Raw genomic sequence first — 15,618 nt, forward strand, 5'->3', positions numbered from 1 at the left:
CCCGGTTAACATAACGTAACTTAACATGGGATTCTGAACAATGTCGCACATATTACGCAGGCGGATGGGCCCAAAGGAAGTAACGGCCGCTGGTTCAGAACACCAAAGCCTTTAGTGCCCCAACTTCGCCTCAGAATCACAACACATGAACAATTAAGCTACAACGACTTACAAAATAAACTGAACATTATAATCTGACAGACTACAGAGGAACTGTTTCCTACCGGAGACATAATTCATAATAAATTAAAAACTTATTAACCGTTTGCATCGAACTGTAGCTGTACGAACTAAATTTTCTGTATAAAAATTGATAATCAGTAGTGATTATAGCTTGGTGAAACCAAACAATCACAAAAGTACTCAAGTATAAAATATGTGCTGTTGGTACACTTTAACCTTTATTAAAGAATATACTTGTTTACCAAAATCAGTATCGGTTCCAAATGGTTCAAATGGCTCTGAGCACTATGGGACTTAACATCTGAGGTCATCAGTCCCCTAGAACTTAGAACTACTGAAACCTAACTAATCTAAAGACATCACACACATTCATGCCCGAGGCAGGATTCGAACCTGCGACCGTAGCGGTCGCGCGGTTCCAGACTGAAGCGCCTAGAACCACTCGACCACTTAGGCCGGTAACCAGTATCGGATATGGTCAGTCTTCAGTGGTATATATGGTTGAACGTGTACACCAACGTCACCTACCTTTCAATTTGAAAACTTTTGGAGGAGTTGTAAACATACGTGAAATTTTATGGGTCAATAATACACTTGGATGAGCTGCTCGTACATCCTCGCGCGTTAGCACGCCGCTTTCGGAATTCGGGGTTGCGAATCGAATCCGCATGACAGATTAATGACGAGAAACGGTGTACAAAGCCAACCTGGATGTGGCTTTTAGGTGGTTTTCCACATCTGACTTCGTGGATACCGCGCTAGTACCCATGTCCTACCTCAGTTACACGATTCGAAAACATTTCGAAAATTTTTTGATCCTACTTTTACATGGGATAACATCAGAAGCAGACAGATGGAACACACGAATTTAGTGCTGTGAGGGGAGGTTGGCGACAGGGAGGTCATCTCGTCAGCCTCCGTCGCTAACATTGCCTAATCTACGGGATAAAGTCAGGAAAAGGAAGAAGAAAAGAGTCTACACAAACTTCAGAGTCAGTACAACGCTTCATCATTCACTACTTTCGTTCAATATCAATGTATTATCAGTAATGAACTAACAATAAATACTAGATGTTGGTTAGGCGCAAAAATAATATACCGTGGCAGGATATGCCTATAAAAATGTCGCTAATGAGGTAGCTGATTTTCGGAAATTGGTAAGTAAGGCAACATGGGCAACTGTTTAAATCGTGACTAACTCAGTACATAATGGAATGATAGCTCAGATTAGAAAGCGTGTTCAATCAGTCTACGTTTCATCAGAGCGCTACCGACCTGGGAACGTTTCAGATGCCCCTTGTTTTCGAAATAAATAAACGACGAGGCTGCTGAATTACTCTGTTACATCAGCTGATTGTTTACGAGAGTCAAGTAGGCAATATTGTTATCTAATGTTTAAACAAAGACGAAGTTATTTAAATTCATACATGAGTATAATATCATAGGCCTGCAAATGGAGTTTTGAAAAACAATTTAATAAAAATTTAATTCTTTATATAACAGAAAATATCGTGAAAAAACCATCAAAAGGAAAATTTAGGTACCGTCTACATATTGTTTCCAGTGACAGTAGTATGATGAAAGTTTTCCAGTATGGCAACTTCGGTAACCAAAATAAATAACAACACTTCATAACGTTGTTTACAAAAATCAACAGATCCCTAAGATACTGAAATCTCTCATTTTATGCGTTTAGAGCATTCACTACAGTAACACCAAAAATCAACATTTTTAACGACCAATCTTGATATAGAGATATACATATGTTGTCTAGTGTGTACTTATAATGACACTAAATTTTTAAACTATTTGGGCATTATTATGATACGATACGACATTGCAGTACCTGTGCTACTCCGAATTACGGTGCAATGTTCCTTCAACATGCATGCATGTCCGAAGAAACAGACACTGCGACGACTACAGCCCTTATGAGACACATGAAATGTACTCGCATTTGCAAACATGGACAACCGTCGGTCGCGCAATGGAATGACGACAATGAAAATTTGTGCGGGACCAAGACTCGAACCCGGATTGCCTGTTTATCGCGAGCGGTCGCCTTACCATTTGGTTATCCGAGTACGACTCATGGCCATACCCAAACTTCCATATGTCGTCAGTCATGTGTCTACAACGTGTACTCGTACAACCATTATGTAGTTTCCTATACAGGGTAGATATTTTACTTGAAAGTCGCTAGCCCGGTGTTGGTGGATAACTACGATATTGCAGTGCCTGCGTCGTTCTGATATGGTTCAAATGGCTCTGAGCACTATGGGACTTAACTTCTGAGGTCATCAGTGCCCTAGAACTTAGAACTACTCAAACCTAACTAACCTAAGGACATCACACACATCCATGCCCGAGGCAGGATTCGAACCTGCGACCGTAGCGGTCGCGCGGTTCCAGATTGTAGCGCCTAGAACCGCTCGGCCACTCCGGCCGGCCGTTGTTCTGAATTACGATGCAACATTCCATAGTTCTGCTACAGATTGAGGCTGTTGATACAAGCCTATAGTATGAGTATCTGTCCTAGGACACTTCTTGAAAACGGGAATGACCTGCGCCGTTTTCCAGTCGCTTGGCATCCTTCGTTCCTAGAGCGACCTGCTTCCATGCCGGTCACAAGATTGTTAAGGAGTTCTTGTGGTAAGGCGTTCCATACCTGCATCAGTGAAGTTGACAAGTGTTGGATGGTCGTTGGTGCACGTGGAGATTCTGCAGTACGTCTCCTCAACGCATCCCACACGTTCTCGATGGACTTTAAGTCGAGGGAACGGTTAGACCAGTCCATTCGCCGAACATTCTCTCATTCCAAGAGTTCCTTCACCTGCGCTGTTCGATGCGGTCTTGCATTGTCATCCATAATAAATAAAGTCAGGGCCAAATGCCTACTGAAAAGACTGACTTGGGGAAAGAGGACAGTGCCACAATAACACTGACCGGTGAGTGTACCGTGTTCAAAGATTTGGAAGTCGGAAGGCCAGTACAACATTATGCCTCCCCAAACCATAACACCTGGACCACCAAAACGATCATGTTGACAATGCTAGAAAAATTGGAAATTTTTTCGTAAGGGCTATGGGACCAAACTGTTGAGGTTATCGGTTCCTAGGCTTACGCACTACTTAATCTAACTTAAACTAACTTACGCTAGGGACAACACACACACCCATGCCCGAGGGAGGACTCGAACTTCCGACGGGGGGAACCGCGCGAACCGTGAGAAGACGCATAGACCGCACGGCTACCCCGCGCAATCGACTATGCTGGACGTACCCTCAAATGGCGAGAGGTGGGAACAAGTATTTTATACCGATATTTTGTATCTTCACGTTACCTACGTTTCTCTCTTATATCTTGAATAGGTGATCATCCAAATGTCTCTTGTGGTAACATGCACAGTTCCCGGGTTCGATTCCCTGCGGGGTCAGGGATTTTCTCTGCCGTGTGATGACTGGGTGTTGTGTGCTGTCCTTAGGTTAGTTAGGTTTAAGTAGTTCTAAGTTCTAGGGGACTGATGACCATAGATGTTAAGTCCCATAGTGCTCAGAGCCATTTGAACCATTTGAACATGCACAGTTTTGGGTGCGATTGGCTCATGTCACTGTTTTTAGGACGAACGATTTATATTCTAAGCACTTTTTCGTTCGATTATGAGCGTTCTAGGTCACGCACTTTCCTTGTTAGTTGTACAATACAACCATGATTTAGCTATGGTTAACCATTGCCATTTCCAACATAGAAGTTACTGCATCCAGAGCAGTATTCCTGTTAGTGAACCAACGAATGCTAAATGCCCAGTGCACTACGGACAAGTAATGGACATATGTCAGCCACCTACCGTCATGTCCCGTTATGAGTCCTCCAACTTACAGCATCAACAACTTAATCTGACGTCACTCTATGTAAACAATTCGGTACTACTTCTTCCCAATGGCTCTTCTATGAATTAAATCCTTTCAGAACAAATATGAAGACTTGGCTACTCATTATCTTTTAGCAAAGTGAAATCTCGTGAGATGAATGTATCAACTTTTGTTAAATCTGTTTAAAATACCTCGATCAAATACAAGATGTTATTACGTAAGTCACAATCATCGATGAGTTACCTGGATATAAGTAGCGACAGAAGCAAAACAAAAAACAAAAAATGGACCTTCAGAGAAACTCAGAAATGTAACAATTCGATGGATTCCTTAATTGCATACATTCTATTGCACTAACGAAAAAGTAGTGTATACGGTAATTATTCTACACTAACCCACTTTAAACGCTAGAGACACAGTCAGGTGCAACAATAAAGTAATGAAACTGATGTAAAAAGAAAAGTTCCTTATCGTTTTACTCGAGTTTAGTGTTGTCTCCTTCAAAGTAGTTCCCTTCTGATTGCACACACTGCCGTTAATTGTAACACTTCTGGAACTCATCTTCTATAATATCCTCCAAGATCCTCGTCACAGCGTTTTGGACATCTTGTATTGTTTGAAAATGGTATCCCTTGACGGCCGTTTTGACTCTTGGAAGTAGAAAAAAGTCGCACAGAGCGATATCTGGTGAATAACGTGGCTGTGGTAGTACTGAAATTTGTTTTGAGGTTAAAAATTGCTGTACTGACAGAGCAGTATGGGATGGCGCATTAGTGTGATGCAGAATCCAATTATCAGCAATGTTGGCACGGACACGAAGAACTCTTTTATGAAGTCTTTCTAAAATTTCTTTGTCGTAATATTGCTTAACTGTTTGTCCAGGAGGCACCCACTCCTCATGAACAATTCCCTTGGAATCAAAGAAGCACACAAGCATGCATTTCACTTTTGACTTTGACATGCGAGCTTTTTTTGGTCTGGGTGATCCCTGTGAGCACCATTGCGAACTTTGGCGTTTTGTCTCTGGATCGTACTGAAAAAACCAACGTTCATCACCAGTGATAACACGGCTCAACAATTCTGGATTGATTTCCGTTTGCTCTAATAGATCGGCTGCCACATTTTTTCGTGTTTCTCGCTGTTGTGGTGTGAGATTTTTGGGGACCATTTTTGCACAAATCTTTCCCATACCAAGATCTTCAGTTATTATTAGACGAACCGTTTCTCGATCGATGTTCAGTTCTTCTGCAATCATTTTCACGGATAATGTTCGGTCAGATCGTACGAGTTCACGCACCCTGGCCAATTAGGCATCCGTAGGTAGTGGACCGTTTCCGAGAAAACGACTGTCAAAGTTTTCAAGGCACCTTATAAGCCTATAAGTAGGTAAATTTTTCGACCGAGGCTGTAGCACAGTAGCTGCCACGCGGTTTTACAGTTCTGCGCTCCGTGTTCGAAGCCCGATAATTATTTTTATTTTTGTTTTCCATTTATCTGCCAATGTCCGTAGAACATTACTACAAGAATGTTGGTAATGCATGTTAAAATACTGTTGCCTTTATTCGTCTACTAATTGTATGTCTGGTGAATGAATTAAAAATAAATCAATCAATCAATGATAAAATTATTTGACCCGTGAAATTCCTGTAGCGTGCCTTGATTCATAACCAATTGTAAGCGCCAGTTTTCGGTAAAGTGATCCGTTATGCATGGTTTGCTGCGGAAGTATTGCCAAGCGTGAAATCATGTCAAATGTTAACGACGTATCTTTCCCGAGTGAGATTCATACGAAGAAATCTCACTGTGACAAGTATATGTGTGAATTCCTAAGGGACCAAACTGCTGAAGTCATCGGTCCATAGACTTACACACTACTTAAACTAACTTAAACTTACTTATGCTATGAACACACACACGCATACCCGGGGGAGGACTCGAACCTCCGGCGGGAGAGGCCGCGCAATCCGTGACATGGCGACTCGAACCGCCCGGCCACTCCGTGCGGCACACTGTGACAAACATGCCTAAGCACGATGTCGCTGGTGGTCGAAATTTTTATGCTTCGAATGTTTCTACGATCGGTATCATCCAGGGGAATGCAGTAAATCTTCCTGATGGATAAACAATAATAAAATATAAGATTTTATGTAAGAATGAAATATAAGAATATGAGAATTTAAAAAGATTGTGACTCCTGAAAATATCTCACATCCATATATTATATAACCAATGTATAGCACTTATTGTGAAACCCAGTTGTAATTTTCCAATTAATACAACGTTCTTACATCCCTTAACTTGACAACAAACATTCGTGTAATAACGTTCAACGGACACGGGCGATAAATGAAAAAAATAAAGAAATAAAATAAATAAAAGCAATAACCTGGGGCCGGCCGCGGTGGGCGAGCGGTTCTAGGCGCTTCAGTCCGGAACCGCGCGACTGCTACGGTCGCAGGTTCGAATCCTGCCTCGGGCATGGATGTGTGTGATGTTCTTAGGTTAGGTTAGGTTTAAGTACTTCAAGTTCTAGGGGACTGATGACCTCAGATGTTAAGTCCAATAGTGCTCAGAACCATTTGAACCAATAAACTGGTTTATAAAAATGGTTCAAATGGCTCTGAGCACTATGGGACTTAACATCTGAGGTCATCAGTCCCCTAAACTTAGAATGAATTAAGCCTAACTAACCTAAGGACATCACACATATCGACGCCCGAGGCAGGATTCGAACCTGCGACCGTAGTAGCAGCGCGGTTCCGGACTGAAGCGCCTAGAAACGCTCGGCCACAGCGGCCGGCGTAAACTAGTTTAGAACACGGGGCACAAAACTGAGAGGATGCGACACCAACCACTGTATGACCATGTCGGCAAAAATCATCGCACGCTAAGAGGCACATACAGTACCTGAAAAATTTTGGCTGTCGTTTTCTCAGAAATGTTGGAGCATCTACGCCAAGCCACGTGTTTGCTTAATTTGACCCCTCACCCACTGAGCGAAGTTTCTGGGATACGTTGTCTTCGTCAGTGTGGGAACTGCTGTCAACATTCGAGTGTGCTTATGTTCGTTCGATCTTCCTGTTGATACCCCTGGTGACCCAGATCAAGCAGGTGAAATAATAAGTCTTTAAGGAGAACCCTTGAAAAGTCATGCAGAATAAAACAAAAAACACACTACCAAACATTTACACCAGACAGCTGTGTTTGCAACAAGAGAGAAATTTAAATATCCAGGTAGGTTGATATAAATAAATGAGAAACTTACATTGTAACAGACTTTCAAATATCACTAATGAAAAGCGATATATGTGCAACAAAATTATGGTTGAATGGCAGGCAGGCGCTACCTGAGAAGATGTCGCTCGGTTTAACTTCTGTACACAACTACAGAGACACACCTAGCGAGGTGCTTAAGAAGTTGGATTCGCATTCGGGAGGAGTGGGTTCGATTTTCCGTCCGACCACTCAGTTATACGTTTTCCGTTATTTCTTTAAATCTCTGAACCCGAATCCCGGTATGCCGTTCAAAAGATCATGGGCGATAATGCTCCCCAACGATCTGCATCTATATTGTGCAAACCACAGTGAAGTGTTGGTAGAAGGTATTTCTTATTGTATCGAGTGGGGTGGCCCAGTGGCCAGCACATTGGCCTCGCATTCAGAAGGATGACCGTTCAAGTCTAAGTCCGGTCTCCAGATTTAGGTTTTCTGTAATCTCCCTAAATCGATGAAAGTAAATATCGGGATGGATCCTTTGAAAGGGTTCGGCCTGTTTCCTTACCCGATCCTAGCTCGTGCGCCGTCTCTAATGGCCTCGTTGTCGATGGAACGTTAAACAATAATCTCCTCCTCTCCCGCTTCCTATTGTACCACTCACTAGGGCTTCTTTTCCTTCCATTCGCCTACAGAGCGCCGGAGCAATACGGAGGGTACTGTAGTAAATTCATAGATTCGCCCTTAAAGCTGCTTCTTGGAGATTTGTAACCAAGCTTTTGCGGGATAGTTGAGGTCCATCTTCAAGCCTCTGTCAATTTAGGTTTCTCAGCATCTCCGTGAGGCTCTCCCATGGATCAAAGAAACCTGTGACTTTTCATGCTGTCCTTCTTAGTATATGTTAATTATCCCCCGTTAGTCTTATTTGCAGCTGGTCCCACACACATAGGTGTAGGAGGTGCAGCACACATCCATGTCGGATCCCAGTATATGTCCACAATAATCTCATCATTGTTGGGACGTTTAACCCCCAACCTTTCTTTCAGGAGACAGACGAGCTCGTCGGAGTTCAAGTCGTAACTGACAGTGTTACGAGCCTACACCAGTGTAACTCTGGAGTATAGAAGGCGGCAATACCGCTGTAACTAATTGTGCAACACGATACACCTCCTGATTTACTAATACTTTGTAATATTGGAGAGCATATTTTCTCAGTGTGAGTTTATTGGTTTATTTCTATGTTCAGGGACCCATATTTCATACGACACATTTATTTATCTTCCTTTAATTTGAAAACCTACGTTTTTTTATTTTCGAGTTTCTGCTGAGAACATTTTCATATGTTGTTAATTCAATATCCACTTACCAGTTATCAGCAGAGAATTTTGATCGTAACTGCATATGAAACTGTTGAAAACCCATTATAATTTGTTGTTTCTAAAACTGATTGATTATTAAAATTTAACAAAGATGCAGAACTTACTATTTTACATACACTATTCTACTTAAGTCACCTGTGAGGAAATATCGATATGAATCATATCCTGTGAGCTATCTATGTAAAGCTACTGTATCTTTGATTTATGCTATTTTTTTCTGTGAGGAGTTGGTTGTGAACTGTGAAATAGTGAAGTCGTGTTATAACAGTTTCGACGATTAGACGCGTGGAGGCAAGAGTGTAACTTATCTCCGTTTCACACATGTGAAATATATTACTGATGTGTGAAGAAATGTGAACATTTTTTTTGTTCTTATTCAAGAGTGAGAGAATATACATGATGATTTAAACTGGTGTTTCATTTCGAAGAAAACTTATTTATATCTGATTACATTATTTTTAGATGATCACAGAACTACATTATTAATGATTTTCTTGTAGGAATTACGACTTAACATTGAGACCAAGAAGAAGATTAATATATTTTTCTTAAGCACTTTCAAAATCCAGGCATACCTCGATTGTTTTCAAGTCAACGAGTAATAACAACAGCTACAACGAGTGTCAAAAAATGAGTATTATTTACAAGAGTTGACTTTCCAAACGTATAGTGTTAACGAAATAGTTCTTGCGCCCATGCCCTGCTGTCTATCTTAATATATTCTATGTCCTGTCTCCACCAACAGAATTGTGACTGTACTTTTATTATGTCAGTTACTCTACAATATTACAATTATAGGTAGGACAGGGTAGCGTTGGAACAGAAGAACGAAATTCCAACTTAGACATGTTAACTACTTTCTCAGAACGACTTTCAGAGAAGAGCCGCAGGAGGCCACGGGACGAAGAATAGCATTAATTGTGATGATGATCCAGAGTGGACGACGATTGTAGTCACGTGTCTTCCGTATCCGCATTACAGCTATCTGAATTTAGAGCGCAATCAGAAGTCTTAATAACCGAATCCACCCCGTCAGTCCAAAATGTTTCGAGGCTGGATTAATAAAAAGATATTGGAACGTTATGAATTTGGTTTTAATACATCAGATTTTCTACATAGTATCCCCCACCCCCTCTCACTTGAATGCAGCGCACAGGAAGTTCATACAGACATGTGGAACTGTCAGAAAAGTCCTCCCTTGGGATGTTGTTCAACTTGCACATCATATTGACTTGAATGTCGTTTATGGCGTGAAAGCGTTGACCTTTCTCGTGAATTTCTGCTCTGTGTTGTTTTGTGGTGAGTTCGCATTGATAACACCAAGTCTTGCCGCAAGTGATGAGTTTTTTCCAGAAAAGAAATGTCCGCGTTTTGCATTTTGATCAAGTCGCGGCAGGCGTTCACGCGTCGTTTTTTTTTTTTTTTTTTTTTTTTCCTCGAGAGTGACGGACTTTGCACACACTTTTCTCTTTCTCAGAACAGTCTGGAGAGTGTCTTGAGCACTTTATTTAGAGATGTTGCTTCACTGCGATTTGTGACACAATAACGTTGACGCACTATGGGCACACGTCTACCACTTAACACTGCCTGCTCACAGGTGACTGGTCGAACGTCAATCTGCTGTTTACATCTGCCCCTTCAAGCTGCCGCCGTAGTTACTGCATGACGTCGCTTATACTCCAGAAATAAAGTCAGTCTCGGAAGCCTTTGGACAGACTGTGTAAGTGAGGATGTTTTACACTGTTTGTGAAGTGGGGAAACCTCTGCAAAAATGTGAATGTTCGCTTTCTGTAGTTCACCGGAACATAATTTTCGCGACGATTGTACGGAGGAACATTAAAATAAGAAGTTCAGTAGTGTGCGGCCGTACAAAAGCTGTGTATTTCGTAGAGATCGCGTACTAAGTCAGAGACATGAGCACTGGATGTAGTGGTCGAACATGTCTACTCAACGCATGTCGGAAAGCAAATGAATGTAATTACAATTGAGGAACTGTAGGTTGAGAAATTCCAGTACAGGATTTATCATGCAGCTACGAAACTCTTTCTACATCTACATATATACTCCGCTAACCATCAAGCGGTGTGTGGCGCAGGGCACAATTCGCGCCAGTCATGTTTCCCCCCTTCTGTTCCACTCGCGGATCGCGCGAAGGAAATATGACTGTCTGAACGCCTCAGTACGAGCTCTTATTTCCCTTATCTTTGAATGGTGATCATTGCGCGATTTGAAAGTTGGTGGTATTATTACTACCAACTTTCAAATCGCGCAATGATCAAAAAGTCAGTATAAAATTGAAAACGTAGTAAACCACGGAATGATGTAGATAGAGAGGCAAAAAGTGACACACATGCTTGGAATGACTTGGGGTTTTATTAGAACCAGCCCATATTGCTAGACACGTAAAAGATCTCTTGCGCGCGTCGTTTGGTGATGATCGTGTGCTCAGCCGCCACTTTCGTCATGCTTGGCCTCCCAGGTCCCTAGGCCTCAGTCTGTGCGATTATTGGCTTTGGGGTTACCTGAAGTCGCAAGTGTATCGTGATCGACCGACATCTCTAGGGCTGCTGAAAGGCAACATCCGACGCCAATGCCTCACCATACCTCCGGACACGCTTTACAGCGCTGTTCACAACATTATTCCTCGACTACAGCTATTGTTGAGGAATGATAGTGGGCATATTGAGCATTTCCTGTAAAGAACATCATCTTTGCTTTGTCTTACTTTGTTATGCTAATTATTGCTATTCTGATCAGATGAAGCGCTAGCTGTCGGGCACTTTTTGAACTTTTGTATTTTTTGGTTCTAATAACACCCCATATCATTCCAAGCATGCGTGTCAATTTGTACCTCTTTATCTACATTATTCCGTGATTTATTCAGATTTCAAATTTATACTGACTTTTTGATCTCCCGGTATATGCTCTACATCCTCGGTGAAGATAGGGTTTCGGAATTTAGTGAGCAGCCCCTTCCGTTTAGCGCACCGTCTATCTGCAAGTGTGTCACACTTCAAATTTTCTATGAGATTTGTAACGCTCTCGCGATGGCTAAATGTACCAGTCACGAATCTTGCCGCTCTTCTTTGGACCTTCTCAAGCTCTTGAATCAGATGCAGCTGGTAAGGATCCCATACAGACGAACAATACTCCAAGACTGGACGAAATTGTAAGCTATTTCCTGTGTTGAAGGACTGCATCGCTTCAGGATTCTACCAATAAACCGCAATCTAAAGTTCGCCTTACCCGTTACTTGTGTAATCTGATCATTCCGTTTGAGATCATTTCGAATAGTCACACCCAGATAGTTGACGGACGTTACCGCTTCCAAAGACTGGGCATTTATTTTGTACTCGTACATTAATGGGGATTTTCGAATTGTTATACGCAGCAGGTTACACTTACTAATATTGAGAGATAACTGCGAGTCATTACACCACGCATTTATTTTCTGCAAATCCTCATTGATTTCTTCACAACTTTCGTGTGATTCTGCTTTCCTGTAGACTACAGTATCATCGGCAAACCGTCTAAGGCCGCTGTCAATACCATCAACCAGATCGTTTATGCAAATCGTAAAAAGCAGAGGACCTATTACGCTGCCCTGGGGCACACCTGAAGTTACGCTTGTTTCTGTTGAAGTCACCCCGTTCAGGACGACATACTGCTCCCTGTCTGTTAGAAAACTTTCTATCCAACCGCATATGTCATCGGACAGACCATAAGCGCGCACTTCTTGTAACATGCGACAGTGCGGAACTGAGTCGAACGCCTTTCAAAGTCGAGAAATACGGCATCAACCTGGGAGCCGGTATCTAGAGCCTGTTGTATATCATGCACAAAGAGGGCCAGCTGTGTCTCGCATGACCGCTGTTTCCTAAAACCGTGCTGGTTTCTGCAGATGAGTTTTTCAGAGTTTAGAAAGGTCATTGCGTCTGAACACAAAATATTTTCCATGATTCTACAACAAATCGATGTCAGTGAAATTGGCCGGTAATTATGTGCATCCGATTTTCTACCCTTTTTATAGATTGCTATGACCTGGGCCTTCTTCCAGTCCCGTGGAACTTTCCGCTGTTCCAATGATCTCTGATAGATGATGGATAAGAATGGTGCTATATTTGTAGCATAGTCAACATAAAATCTTACGGGGATACGTCTGGGCCAGATGCATTCATGACGTCTAAGGATCTTAACTATTTTACAATCCCAGATGCACTAAACACTATGGCAGCCATCCTTTCGTTTGTTCGATAATTGAAAGGGGGAATGGTGCTGCAGTCCTCTACCGTAAACGAGTTTTTGAAAGCTAGGTTTAGAATTTCGGCCTTCTGTTTATCATCATCAGTTACATTACCCGTACTGTCAGCAAGAGGAGGTATTGAATTATTTGTAGCGTTCATAGATTTTACGTACGACCTGGCGAGACTCTTATCAATTAAGAAGTTGTGAAGCCTGCAACAAACATTTTGTGGAACTCGCGTATTCTACGGATGCAGCCGGTAAGCTGGAAATTATTTTTGCTTCTTTCGTATATGTCATGAGCGACATCATTGCGAATGAAACCCTTACACGAACGAAACCAATATCGGGGAGAGAATCTGCAGATTTATTTAAGCAATGTCCGTAGTTAGAGCAGCGCTGGATGATAAAATAAGAACTGGAACTGCAATCGTAGCTCGCTAGCACGCGAAAGTGTCTGCCACAATACTCACTCGACTTAGCTGCAGTTAGCGAGATAGCGGGATCTCCGGATAGACGTGGATGTCGACATTAGCGAGCGTCTCCTTAGAAGTGCGGCACGCTACTGAGTTCTGGGCGCTGAACGCGAGAGCCGCCGAGTCGCAGGAGGAGGAGGGGTAGCGGCCTCTCAATCCCCACTCAACTGCGCCAGCGCGAGACCAGCCCCGTGGCTGCAGCTCACACGGTTCGAGTTGGTCTTGGCCACCTCCACGGAAAGTTGGCCTTCACCATGTACGAAGGCGAGTAGGAAATTCCTGGACCTGGTACAAAGCAAGCGTTGACTATCATCTTCTACATCTACATCTACATCCATATTCCGCAAGCCACGTGACGGTGTGTGGCGGAGGGTACCCTGAGTACCTCTATCGGTTCTCCCTTCTATTCCAGTCTCGTATTGTTCCTGGAAAGAAGGATTGTCGGTATGCTTCTGTGTGGGCTCTAATCTCACTGATTTTATCCTCATGGTCTCTTCGCGAGATATACGTTGGAGGGAGCAATATATTGCTTGACTCTTCGGTGAAGGTATGTTCTCGAAACTTTAACAAAAGCCCGTACCGAGCTACTGAGCGTCTCTCCTGCAGAGTCTTCCACTGGAGTTTATCTATCATCTCCGTAACGCTTTCGCGATTACTAAATGATCCTGTAACGAAGCGTGCTGCTCTCCGTTGGATCTTCTCTATCTCTTCTATCAACCCTGTCTGGTACGGATCCCACACTGTTGAGCAGTATTCAAGCAGTGGGCGAACAAGCGTACTGTAATCTACTTCCTTTGTTTTCGGATTGCATTTCCTTAGGATTCTTCCAATGAATCTCAGTCTGGCATCTGCTTTACCGACGATCAACTTTATATGATCATTCCATTTCAAATCACTCCTAATGCCTACTCCCAGATAATTTGTGGAATTAACTGCTTCCAGTTGCTGACCTGCTATTTTGTAGCTAAATGATAAGGGAACTATCTTTTTATGTATTCGCAGCACATTACACTTGTCTACATTGAGATTCAGTTGCCATTCCCTGCACCATGCGTCGATTCGCTGCAGATCCTCCTGCATTTCAGTACAATTTTCCATTGTTACAACCTCTCGATACACCACAGCATCATCCGCAAAAAGCCTCAGTGAACTTCTGATGTCCTCCACAAGGTCATTTATGTATATTGTGAATAGCAACGGTCCTATGACACTCCCCTGCGGCACACCTGAAATCACTCTTACTTCGGAAGACTTCTCTCCATTGAGAATGACATGCTGCGTTCTGTTATCTAGGAACTCTTCAATCCTATCACGCAATTGATTTGATAGTCCATATACTCTTACTTTGTTCATTAAAGGACTGTGGAGAACTGTATCGAACGCCTTGCGGAAGTCAAAAAACACGGCATCTACCTGGGAACCCGTGTCTATGGCCCTCTGAGTCTCGTGGACGAATAGCGCGTCTTTTTCGAAACCCATGCTGATTCCTACAGAGTAGATTTCTAGTCTCCAGAAAAGTCATTATACTCGAACATAATACGTGTTCAAAAATTCTACAACTGATCGACGTTAGAGATATAGGTCTATAGTTCTGCACATCTGTTCGACGTCCCTTCTTGAAAACGGGGATGACCTGTGCCCTGTTCCAATCTTTTGGAACGCTACACTCTTCTAGAGACCTACGGTACAACGCTGCAAGAAGGGGGGGGGGGGGGGGGGGCAAGTTCCTTCGCGTACTCTGTGTAAAATCGAACTGGTATCCCATCAGGTCCAGCGGCCTTTCCTCTTTTGAGCGATTTTATTTGTTTCTGTATCCCTCTGTCGTCTATTTCGATATCTACCATTTTGTCATCTGTGCGACAATCTAGAGAAGGAACTACAGTGCAGTCTTCCTCTGTGAAACAGCTTTGGAAAAAGACATTTAGTATTTCGGCCTTTAGTCTGTCATCCTCTGTTTCAGTACCATTTTGGTCACAGAGTGTCTGGACATTTTGTTTTGATCCACCTACCGCTTTGACATAAGACCAAAATTTATTAGGATTTTCTGCCAAGTCAGTACATAGAACTTTACTTTCGAATTAATTGAACGCCTCTCGCATAGCCCTCCTCACACTACATTTCGCTTCGCGTAATTTTTGTTTGTCTGCAAGGCTTTGGCTATGTTTATGTTTGCTGTGAAGTTCCCTTTGCTTCCGCAGCAGTTTCCTAACTCGGTCATCTTCCATCACTGCTCAACATAGGTCTTATCCAGAT

The 15,618-nt window shown here is 42.6% G+C and overlaps 1 protein-coding gene across 1 annotated transcript in view; it reads right to left on the bottom strand.

Moving 5' to 3' along the window:
* Positions 1-13,445, bottom strand: part of LOC126183875 (uncharacterized) — a 67,069-nt gene extending 53,624 nt beyond the window's left edge. Inside the window, exon 1 of the mRNA XM_049926172.1 lies at positions 13,363-13,445. The gene's annotated coding sequence lies outside the window, so the exon portion shown is untranslated. The remainder of the gene's footprint in view (positions 1-13,362) is intronic.
* Positions 13,446-15,618: the final 2,173 nt, after the last annotated feature.

Source organism: Schistocerca cancellata, chromosome 4 (assembly GCF_023864275.1).
Source record: "Schistocerca cancellata isolate TAMUIC-IGC-003103 chromosome 4, iqSchCanc2.1, whole genome shotgun sequence".
NCBI lineage: Eukaryota > Metazoa > Arthropoda > Insecta > Orthoptera > Acrididae > Schistocerca > Schistocerca cancellata.